The sequence below is a fragment of the Homalodisca vitripennis genome, chromosome 7 (assembly GCF_021130785.1).
Source record: "Homalodisca vitripennis isolate AUS2020 chromosome 7, UT_GWSS_2.1, whole genome shotgun sequence".
Lineage (NCBI taxonomy): Eukaryota > Metazoa > Arthropoda > Insecta > Hemiptera > Cicadellidae > Homalodisca > Homalodisca vitripennis.
Window position 1 is genome coordinate 64,201,199 of NC_060213.1, and position 12,949 is coordinate 64,214,147.

Sequence of the window (12,949 nt, forward strand, 5' to 3'; positions counted from 1 at the left end):
TCAGTTTGTTCATTTGTTTTTTCTGTGATTTTATTGTTGCCATCATGGTTAACCAGTAGACCAGTTTTAAAACGTTCCTAACGCTCGGCTAAATCCAACATGCACCATCATTGAGCCCAACGTTCCTTATATAGAAATGAAGTTTTATGCAAAATTTTAAGTATATAGGTCGGTTTGATCTTGAGCCATTGTGTGAAGAGACAGACAGAAATGAAGTCTTTCCAGCTCCATAAGTGAAAGGCTTTGATAATGCTCAGCCAATTAAATAAACTTAAAATGTATAGTCCAGTATGCTTTCAAAACCTTGTGACAGTTAAACTAGTTATGTAATTAAAGAAAACATAGTTCAGTAGATAATACTCTTAAGAGTATGGAAAAATAAAAAATAATACTTTATTAATTATTGTGCACTATTAATAAATTGAAGTTGAGGCAGTTCCAAGTGTCAGTTGTAAAGTGTGAAGTGCTCACTTGCACTTGCTATCTCTTTGCGCCTTATTTAAGCACTTTATACTATGTTGAATGCACCATATTGACATGTGCAAAAGATTTCTTTAAGCTGTCAAGAAAATAGTTGTTTGACTTGTTCAACTTTTGACGTGACAACGTGTTAAATTAGGTTGCGGCTCAAAGTCACTCATGAAAAAGTGTAACGCCCGGTAATGTTACGATGCCCGTCCAGTGGGTCCGCCGCACGGGATCCGCACGGGATAAAGCAGATAACTGTGGGTCCGCCGCACGGGATAAAGCAGATAACTATGTTTATTCGTGAAAATGTGGAGTGCTTAGATTCGTCATTTACAACAACTACAACAATAAAGGTAAATAATTGTACACTGATATTTCATTATCGTAAACTATGATTGATTGATTAATTGTTAGATTGACACAAAAGTTGAGAAACTGAGTTTATAGGTTATGTCATACTATTGACAAATGTTGATAGTGTTAAGTAAATTATTAGTTTAAATCACTCTGCAATCAATCGTAATTCAGTCGATTGAGAAGAAACAGGGCGTATTGCTAGTCAAACATTTAAAATAACAAATTATAACCTCTAACCTGTCATAACAGTGCGACCAAACAAACGAACTAAATCGACCAATCACCACGCGCGGAGTTAGAATTTAACTGTGTTTAGCAAGAATTTCAAATTCCAATTTTAGTAAATGTTTTATTAAACTTTACCATTTACAATAACAAATTTTAATTATTTTCAAATTATGTACAATGTTTTAGTAAACGAAATATATTTCTATAGTTAAAATTTGTGCAATTCTTATTTTCATTTAATTCCTTGTTCCTATTGTGCAATTTAATAATATTCATATCAATAAATATTCTACCGAGAAAAAGACGTTGTCACGTAAAATCTTCGCCCGTAAAACCAACTTTACAGGCAACCATAATTTTTTTTGTTTCCTCACTTTAGTGACATTCCCTTTTTTATAATCTTCCAGAACTAATACATTCATCATACTAAGCTCTCATTCTAACCTATGAAGGAGAATTTCTGTTATCTCTTAAATTTATATTGAACAATTTTATCTCTGCCTTAGTGACTTGCTGTTATGTCCATTGCAAACTCATCAGCTGGTTGTTGTTTACTAAGTAACAATACCAATAACAACTGTTGACTAATTGTTTACATAAAACATGATGAGTCATTGTGTCATATGGCATAAATAATGAACTCTCAGTAGTTAAAATTCTGTAGGAACTGTTTTTATATTTGAATATTGTATATCACACCAAATCCATATACAATAAAGTAGAAACTAACATTTATAAACCGTATTCTGTTTAGAATGTTATTTAATTTAATAAACAGCAGAGACTATTTGGCTAAATGAATTCAACTTTTTTACAAATAAAGCATAAACTTTTTCAAAACCACATTGCTAACATTGACTGTTAACTAATTAACTTGATTTCCTTTTAAAAAGCAAGTCAGTGTAGAAATGAAATGATAAATTCAAAAATAATTTTTATTTCAGCAATTTTTAATCACCTTATTATTATAGTAGCTATAATATTTAATATTTTAGTAGTGGTAAAATGTGCTAATAATATACATCTGTAGCAATAAATTTTGCTATCTGTCAATATTACGATTTGGTTTATTTGGTCATCCTCAGAGATTGACAACATTATATGTGAAAGATGTTTCCCACCGGAACAAAGCCACAGCATTATAATTATTTATTTATTCAAATGACAATACACCCTTTTACAGTTACAGTACATTCATAAAGATTGATAACGCAAAAAGCAAAATAATAACAATTTGCAAAAAAAAAGAAACTATGAAATATTGTGCATAAATAATTGTGGTAGACAATTAATTGATAGTGTTCCTTAAATTGTATTTACCTAAGAAACTTAGCAACATACAAAATAGATCAACAATTATAAAATTTAAACAACAACAAATACCGTATATAAAACAACAATGAACAATAATAATAACAAAGATAACAGACTGGGCAACTATGACAAACTGAGAAACAGTAACTTTATAAGTTATAACATATTACATTTTTTTTAATGCAATAATCTAGGTATAACGCAACCAACCAAATAACAGAGCACAACACATCTAAACTAATAAAGTAGCTCACTTAGAAAACAAAGATCATCCAACCATTGAAATTTTTTTCAAATATTATGAAGACCGAGCCGTAGAATTTAATGTTGGCACACTTTATGTCCAGTCCTTATCAGCCTGGGTATGGTATTGTAGTACTGGTAGTTAGTTTGGAATTTGGTCAATAGTTGACAATGGTGTGCTCTACAAGGGATATGAAGAACGATGAGTTGGAATATCTCTGGACAGTCGATCAGACCATTTAAGATCTTGAAGAGGAACACCATGTCCATCAATTTTCTGCAGACCTCCAGGTTATGAAGCTAGTGGTGTTGAACCTCTTGCAGGTCTACATCCATGTAAGCTGAACCTAACACTAACCATCCAGAAGAATTGTCTCAGCAGAGTCCAGAAATGAGATCTGCCCCACCTGGTAAGGTAACTAGACCACAGAGGAGTATTCCATTATAGATCAAACATGTTACCTATAGAGAGCTTTGAGAGATGGCAGAGAGTAGCCCCAGCAACAATTCCAACTAATGAGTTCAAGGATTTTCGTGGCCTTGTTGACCAACTTGGTAATGTACAAACCGAAGTCGAATGTTAAAAGAACTCCAAGATCGCGAACACTGACCTGAAAAGAACAACATCCTGGAGCTTAAAGTCGAACTGATGGCTCTGCCTTGGTCTGGTGGTGGTGACCAAACATTTAGTTTGAATCAGACTCCTTCCATTAATAAGACAGTAGGTTTGAATCTTTTCCAGAACACTCTGCAGATCCATCTATTCAGAGACAGAGAACATCTCTCTGTACAACTTGGCACCATCTGCAAATAGACAATAGACAATAGACAATAATATACTTTATTTGTACAATTCATAGAGAATTACAAAAGCGTCAATAAAAAAATGTCGTAATAGCGTAATTACAGTTTTAAAACATGGTCTCATCAGGTAAGTTCAAATTAGTCATAATGATGGTTCAAAGTTCTTCAGTTCAAAAATTCGTCAATAGAATAAAAAGAATGTTTAAAAAGCCATTTTTTCAGCTTGGTCATGAGGTTCTCTTGTGTTTTAATATCAGCAGGTAGACAGTTAAACAGCTTCGCCCCCATGTAGGATGGTTTCTCTTCGTAACGGGCTGTACGATGTTCTGGTAGTGCGAAGTCAGCAGCATGTCGTGTGTTGTATTGGTGTAAATCATGACATTTTAACAAGTTCTTCTTATGTGCATACATTATTGTCTTAAAGATGTATAATGATACTACAGTCAGGATTGAAAGTCTTGCAAAAGCTGCTCTGCAACTCTCCCTTGGCTGCAACTCTGCTAGAACTCTGACACATTTTTTCTGTAAGACTAACAATCTATGAATGTTTGCTGCACTGGGAGGTAATTTCCTCAGAAACACAAAACAACACAGGTGTGACACCAACAACACTTGATCCACACCTAACTAACCAGTATTTCATACAGTCGGTGGCAGACATTCAAACTAACATTGATAACACTGACATATTGGCAACCAACCTACTGGCTAACACTTTAACTAACTGTGTACCTCAATTTACTTGGTCATTAATCACCCCAACTGATGTGACTGGGGGTAGTTGCTAAATTGTCAAACTCTAAAACTTCCGACTTTTATGGTATATCTAATTATATTGTCAAGAACACAATAAAACACATCAGTTCACCATTAGCTTTCATCTTCAAATCAATGCTTATTACATGGATATTTTCCTGATCTTCTCTAAAAATTTCCAAGGTATTGCCAGTCTACAAAAAAAGGGGGACAGATCTCTGCCCCAAAGCTATCGCCCAATTTCTATTGTCCCCATCTTATCAAAAGTTTTTGAATCTATAATGTATCATCAACTTAATCAACATTTTGAGTCCAATAATATAATCAGTAATAACCAACATGGCTTTCGTACCAATAAATCTACAACTTCTGCCGTTACAGAAATAGTCGTTTGAAGCACTTCATGCTTTTGAACAAAAGGAGTCAGTTGCTTTAACACTCATTGATTTGAGTAAGGCGTTCGATTGCGTGAATCATGGCATCCTCCTCGACAAACTTAAGATCTATGGTATATCAGAAAATTCCATTAATATATTGCAGTCCATATCTATCGAATAGAGTACAATATGTTTCTGTTCAAGCTCAGCAGTCTACCACTCTTTCTATGGCCACAGGTGTACCACAGGGTTCAGTTTTAGGACCATTCTTATTCATCATTTTTATAAATGATCTGCCCTCTAATGTGTTGTCTAACATTGTTATTTATGCTGATGACACCACTCTTTTTTCATCTAATAAGCAGTTGAATACTCTGAAAGAAAACATGGATGCATCTCACAGCTTGGCTTTAAATTGGTTCACTTCTAATAGACTGATATGTAATCAGAGGAGAAAACGCAAAATCTGCTTCTCAGCTTATCTGAAAAATTATGAAGATCAATCTGTAAAATTGTTGGGTTTTCATCTTGACAGCAAGCTTAATTGGAAATCACACATTGACCATGTATGTAGAAAAATATCTAGAGTCTTGTATCTAATGTGGAAACTGAGGGATTTTGTTAGCTGTGAATATTTGAGAGTGGCATATTTTGCCTTTTTTCAATCACACATTTCCTATGGCATTGTTTTGTGGGGTCCACTCCAATGCTGTGAATGATATTCTTCTCATTCAAAAAAAAGTAGTTAGAACCATCAGTAGAAGCAGCTCTCTAGAACATTGCAAACCACTTTTTATCAATCTCAAATTCATGACAGTTATTAACCTTTACCATTTTTCATATACTAGTCTATACAAAATTACATATTACAGATTTCAATACCAGACAAGATTTTCATCAAACACAATACCAGGGGTTAAAAACAAATTAGATCTCCCTCAGCACAGGCTAGTCAAAACCGGCAACTCTTTTAAATTCAATTGCATAACTTTTTATAATAAGCTGCCTGCATCTGCTACAATGACTCCTTTCAATATTTTTTAAACTAAAGATAAGTAACTGGCTCATATGCAATCCATTCTACTCTTTAAAAGAATTTTTAGATTCAGACATAAATATCATTTTTTGATTAGTTTGATTTGTAGATTTCTGATTTTTCTATACTGTATTAGCTATAACGTAATTAACAAACCATGTGCACACTCTTCCATAGATTATATTAAAACCTGTTACTTGGTCATGAAAATTAGTATAATTATAGTACAATATTGTAATAACTAATTTTGTTGTTGTAAATATCAGTGCTGTATATTTTGACGATGCCTATTTCATATTGTTGTGACCAATGGCTAATAAACTTCTTGATTCTTGATTCTTGATTCTTGATTCTTGACTGGAATTACCCCAGACCAAGATTCCATAGCGAAGATGAATCTCAAAAAGGGCAAAATACGCAATAGTTGCAGTGCTGACGTCACTTATTGATTTCACTCTTCGAATCAGGTAAAGTCCTGAACTCAATTTCTTACAGAGGTTGTCAATGTGCAAGTTCCATGTGAGGCCCATGTCAATTGCAACTCCCAAATACTTAGCTTCTTCAGCTGTGTCGATATTTGGTAAAAGTCCTACTTCATGTTTTCTACTCCCCATGACTAGTTGTTTTGTTTTAGTTTCATTAAGCACCAGGTTATTAATGTGGCAGTACTGAGTAGCCATGTTCATTGAAGAGACTTCAAGTGATTCTGGATGTTTATCACTAAGCAGTAGAACAGTATCATCCGCATACATAATAGTGGATGCATATTCTTCCAGGTATGTGGGATGATCGCTTGTTAACAGTATAAATAAGACAGGACCGAGGACGGACCCTTGAGGAACTCCTTTGGAGCTCATTAGTGGACTATATCGTACTAAGCGAGTTACACCCTTGTCTGCATATTTTAAATCAACCACCTGTTGTCTATTTGTCAAGTAACTACTGAACCAGTCGGGATGGGAAATTTGCCAAAGTAATACCCCTTTTCAAGCAGGGTAGCATCTCTAATGCAAACAACTATCGCCCGATAGCATTGATACCCACAGTTTCAAAGGTTTTTGAAAAAGTGGCCTTAAATAGACTTGTTGATCATCTTGTACAGTACAATCTGCTTACCGATCGACAACATAGTTTTATAAAGGATAAATCTACAATAACTGCTATTGTAAGTCTAGTAGAGTATACCTCATAGACTATCTTGAAGAAGGAGATATCACTACATCCAAAGAGAAGGAAGTGACTATTCAACAAAATACTAATGTCATTCACAAATAGGCTGATTAGGAATGGTCCCAGATGAGAGATTTGTGAGGATCCAATTCACCTTGGATATTATTGATGTTTTATCTTTCCCTGTGAGTTATGTCTCTAGAAATAGTTATATCTCTGAAGGCTACATCTGCTTCAACAACCAAATTACATGAACATTTTTTGAAAAACTGATGTGTTTTATTTGAATTTTCTAAATTAATCTTCATGGGCCTTGGTTTATCCCCGTTTTGCTTCTTAAGTCTCAGTATCTTAACATTTATGTGTTCAAGATCCAAGGCACCAATTTGAATTAGCTTATCAACAAGAGCCCTATCATGTGATATTTGTGTTCTGGTTTCAGGACTTGTCAATTCAGGAGTATTGTACAACTGTACATTATTGACCTTTTTCCCAATCATGTAGCTCACTGATGATGTATTATGGCTTGCTTAATTGATCAGTTTTACTCTCAATAATATCTAATCTCTCTTTGCAGTCTTCAGTCTAGGTTCAATTCACCAATTTTTATGGGTCTCAGGTCTCACATAATTCACCTTTAATATCAACAATGCTGGCACTCACATCTGTTTGATTGCTTTTAGTTAGAAGATTAGACATGGATTTTATTATTTCTGAAACCTGATCAGATTATTGTAAAGGAAGAACAGGTGTTGCTTTGGCAATCATTAATTGATGTAGTGAAGTTTACATGATGAAGCAAATATTTAATATTATTCATTCTGAAATATGATTTCAATATAAAATTTCCGTAACATACTATGTTTATGTAAACAGTTTTTTAAAAAGGAATCTTTTAGTTTTTTGTGAAAATTCTCTCAAGTTATATTTTCCCTCAAAATCCAGTAATCTCTGGAGAAATCCGGTATTATGGTAACCCTATGTATTTGGAATATAATTATATTTTTGAGTTTATTCTCTAAGGAGCAGAAACATCACCAGCTAACAAAAGACAACTAGATTTAGAGACTAATGTTGAGACTTTTAGCTAATCAATTGGTTTCTGTATGGTTAGCTGATGCTGATTTAGCATTTATTTACAAATCTGTTATTTAATTTTAAGCATATCAAATTAAGAAAAATATGATTTGAGAAAAACATTTGCACTTCATATTTTTAACCCTTTTAACACGCTTCCAGTTTGACTCCCACCAAATTTAGTATGGCTGATGATTTCTTAGTGGAAAGTCCTCTTATAATTTCAAGAAAAACCAGGTTGAGTGTTTATACAATACTTCTGGATTATAATGGTTAATTAGGATACATCAGTTTCTATAGAATAGTCATTAAATCTGAAATAAGGAAGTTTTAACAAAACAGAAATAAAAGACGTGATTTAGTTAAATTTTGAATATTTGCAAAGATCAACCAAAACATTTATTATAATTAAATTAACAAACATAAGTCATTTTTCAATAATATAAATATCATTGTTTTGATTTAAAATACTGACAATTACAGTAAAAAATGAGCTATATCTTGTGTTTAAAAAGAAAAGAACATTGGCTTAAGTTCTGACACCCACTGGCAACAATTTAAAACGCAACAGTTGTTAGTCGATCACAAACCATAAAATATTCCATCTGTACAGTCGTGATGCACAGATCATGAACAAACTGGCTCACTGAGATCCGTCAGATCATGTGATGAAATGAGCCGGGTCATTTGGTGAGTCGACACCTGATTGAATGAACCATTGCATCACGACTCGTGAGCTGAAAGTTGCCAGCCAGTCTTACATTCTTCGGTTCTCATAGTTCTTTATTATTTCAGTGATCTGCTAGGCATAGAGGAAAACCCTTTAAAATCTGAATTTATCATGGGCGATAGTTAAACCTTGTTGAAGATTATCGTATTTTACTTAAAAAGCGTTTGAACCATTAAAACTTATTTTAGAGTACAAATAATAATAACAGTGATTTTTTATCAATTATATTTCATGGTACATAGGACGAAATAACATTGAAATAAACTTTTTTAATTGTATTTTTAATATTAAAATCAATACTGATAATTTTAACTAAAATAATTGATTGTATCAAGATAAAATAACTTACTAAATTAATTGTTTACTTTTAATTGGTTCCTTCAATGATCTGAACACGCAGATGGCGCATCGCAGTTTGAATGAGTGACGTCAGTGATCTGAATGGTTTGAAGAACCGGTTCATTTCAGTGATCTGATCCGAATAAGCCGGATCATTCTAAAGACCCGTTCTTCCCATTACAACTGTACAGTGTTCACATGACTCTCATGTGGCTACCAACATAAGAACGAACTTGAAAGGATTTTGGACATTTAACATCATTATATCTATATGGTACAAAATGTCAATTAATTTTCTCCTGTCTGAACTATTAGCAGTTTTGGGGTATGATTAATTTCTTTTCTACATGTAGGTTTTAAGTACATGCTTATGTATTAATTTTATTTTACACCTGATGAAGAGAGTATATTTCAATCTTAATAACATATTTTTATACATTTTGGAGTGTAAAACAATGGCAAACGTACAAAATCCTTGTATCCTTTTAAACCTTCCATTGTTAATAATAAACTTCCTAAGTCAAAGTCAAAGCCAAAGTCAAAATGTTCTTTATTCATATACACCAAGTACATATATAGTGTCAAAAATTAATAAACCTAATTGGTGACATAAAACATTTAGAGTAGAATATTAATGTCCATGATTGTTCATTTGGTTAAAATTCTTCAATTGTGTAGATGGCCTGGTGTGAGAGCAGTTTATGGAGTTCAGTCTTTAGCTGTTTCCCCTTCTTCGTTCTTATTTATATCGGTAGACAGTTGCTCAGCTTTCTTCCTATGTAGGATGGTTTTTTTCATACCGTGCTAAGTGGTGGATGGGTAGTGGATACATAGTTGAGTTGCGGGTGTTGTAGTAGTGCAGGTCTTCAAGCCTTGATAGGTTTTCTCTGTCAACATATAAAATAACTTCTTGTATGTAGAGAGCGGTCACGGTCAAGATCTTTAATGTTGCAAAGACCTCTCTGCAGCTTTCCCGGAAATGAAGGTTTGCAAGTATTCTTATTGCTTTTTTTTGAAGGATTAGAATTCTGGTCATGTTAGCATTTGATGTCCCTCCCCATCTAGACCGTATCTTATATGTGCCTCAAATAGAGCAAAATAGGCAGTACGTGCTGTAGTCAGATCACCAATTTCTTTAACCTGTTTGAGTGCATATAGGCTTGAGTTTAGTCTATTGCATAGCTGGTCAATATGGGGTGTCCAGGATAAGCTTGAGTCAATTGTAATTCCGAGGAATTTGGTTTGTTCAACCAAGTTAACTTCTGGTGAGCAATTAATTTGTCCTGTTCTTCTCCCAAACCCTAGTTGGGTAGTTTTAGAGGGGTTAACCACTAAGTCATTTCCATCACAATATTGATATGCCATGTTGACCGCAATAAAAGCATTTATACTAAGGTTTTCAGGTGTATTGTTGTCAAGGATTAAGGTTGTATTGTCAGCGTACATCAAAGTTTTAGTATATTCATGTAAGTATTCTGGAAGGTCATTAGTAAAAAGAATAAAAAGCACTGGACCCAGCACGGATCCCTGTGGGACACCTCTATGTATAGGACGGGGTTGTGATCGGAATGCTTTAGTCAACCCTTTTTCAGTAGACTTTAGTTTGACTATTTGACTTCTGTCTTTGAGGTAGCTTTCGAACCATTTCAGAGCTGTTTCTGTTACACCAAGTGCTTTTAGTTTCTTCTGTATGAGGTCATGACCCAGGCAGTCGAAAGCCTTGCTCAAATCCAAGAAGATAGCTGTAGTCAGGTTGCCTTTTTCTATGCTGTCAGTCACTGATTCTATCAAGCTAATCATTGCTGTAGTTGTTGACTTGCCATTGACGAAGCCATGCTGAGAGCTGCTTAACAGGTTGTTCAACCTGCAATGTTCTAATAGCCTGACGAGAACAATTTTCTCACAAAGTTTTGAGACAGTTGGTAGTAATGAAATGGGTCTGTAATTACTTAATTCTGATTTACTGCCAGTCTTAAATTTAGGATAGATTTTTGATATTTTCAGTGCTGAGGGAAAGTGTCCTTCGTTGAAAGATTTGTTGAAGATATCAGTAAGGGGATAGATAAGTTCTTCTGCACAGTGCTTTAGTATTTTTGTGGATATGTCATCAATACCGGCTGAGTTTTTTGATTTAAAGTTTTTAATAATTAATCTTAATTCCTCTTGACTTGTGGGTCTTAATGAACTAAGTTCATTAATTTGAGTGCCTATGCGTTCAGCTGGTTCGACTGGTTTTCTATGAGAGTTTTTATTAAGGTTAATTGTGTTTTTTGCCATGTTGGCAAAATAGTTATTGAATTCTATTGTCGTTGAAATTCGTAGATGTATCTTCAATAAGCTCTCCATCAATGGTTAGTTTTAGTTCAGGTGAGCAGTTTTGTTTTTTTGATCGGACAGTATTTATTGTTTCCCAGATTGTTTTAGATTTGTTTTCTGAGTTGGAAATTTTACTAGCAATAGCTTGGCTTCTCAGAGTTTTCAGTTTTTGGTCATAGGTTTTTTTGAGATCCATTGCTTTGTTTTTATCCTCAAGATTTCCTGTAGTTTCATACTCGTTAAGGTGAGTTAGGAATTCATTCTTGAGCACTAGTGCTTCTGCATCAGCGAAGTGCTTTAGTGTTCTCTTTTTGCTACCAGCTGTCATAAGGGGACATGCAGCATCTAGGGCAGCTGTCACTAGCTTTCTAAAGTTGTTGTAGGCTTCTTCTGAGTTCAAAGAAGGATACACAGTTTCCCATTTTTTGTTTGTTAGCAAACCTTTCAGTTCATGTAAGTTTCTACTCCCAATAGCTCTATGCACTGATTTAGGCAAACTTGTTCTCTTCAGGTCGGCAATAGTGCACATCTGGGCAGTGTGGTCAGGGAGCCCATTATGAAAAACTGTTGTATCAAGTGCATCAGTGGTGCTATTTGATACAATCCAGTCTATAGATGACTTCGATGTAGGAGTGATTCTTGTAGCGGGCAAGTTGACTCTCTGAACATTGTGGTAAGCAAGCATTTCATTTAATTTTGTAGTATTTCTGTCTGGGTTGAGTATGTCGACATTTATATCACCCATTATTAAAAGAGGTTTGTTCTCAATTTTTTTGTCGTCTATTAGATGAGATAATGTAGCCATTGCAACATCCAGATTACTGTCTGGCGATCTGTACGTACCCATAATATAAGTAATATAATTGTTGAGATTGATCTTCATAAGTGCGACCTCACATACAAGTTCTTGGCAGTATTGAGACACATCAATTTCTTCAACGTAATTTTGGAGTGCATTGTCTACAAAAATAGCTACTCCTCCAAGCCTGTGGTTAGCACGGCTGTAGTGGGTAACTAGGATATAGCCGGGTAACCATTGTATGGACTCTATCTGATTTTGTCTGAGGCCATGCTCTGTTAAGATGATGACATCGGGCTTTTTCAACTCAGCTAAGTGAAGGAGGCGATTTGATTTATTTACTAGCCCTCTTATATTTTGGTGCAGGACTGCAAGTTTTCCTTTTATTGAGTTTTTTGTCTCCCTTTCCTTGAAATGCCCGATTCTAAAAAAAGAGCCTCTTCTTAGTCACTGCTATTAAAATCTGTAATTGTTTCTCTGCTATGGTGGTTACTGGTGATAATTTGCTTATAATAGTCAATATTTTTGTCAAAGAATTCCTCTATAGTTTCATTGTGTGGTCTTGGTTTTGAATTTTCAGGGGGGTGAAGTGATCCCAACTTCAAAGGAGGCGGCTGCTTACTTTTATGGTTAGGTTCTATTTTAGAATTATGTTGTTTTTGATGGTTAATTTTACTTTTTGCAACTTGCAGTGACACACTAAATTGATTTTTTCCCCTTTAATACTTTGTGTTTATTCTTTTTGTTGGTGGTAGTAAGGCTTCTAGAGGGTGTCATCTGGACACGCTCTAAAGTAGGAGAAGCTTCTCTAAATTTGTTGTTTGCCAAAGTTGCTGCCTGGCTTTGGTCAAAGATTTTTTCAGTAAATTCCTTGACCATAAGCTCCAGTTGCTCCTGTCTGTTTTTTAATTGTGCTATGTCCAGCAAAAGAGCAG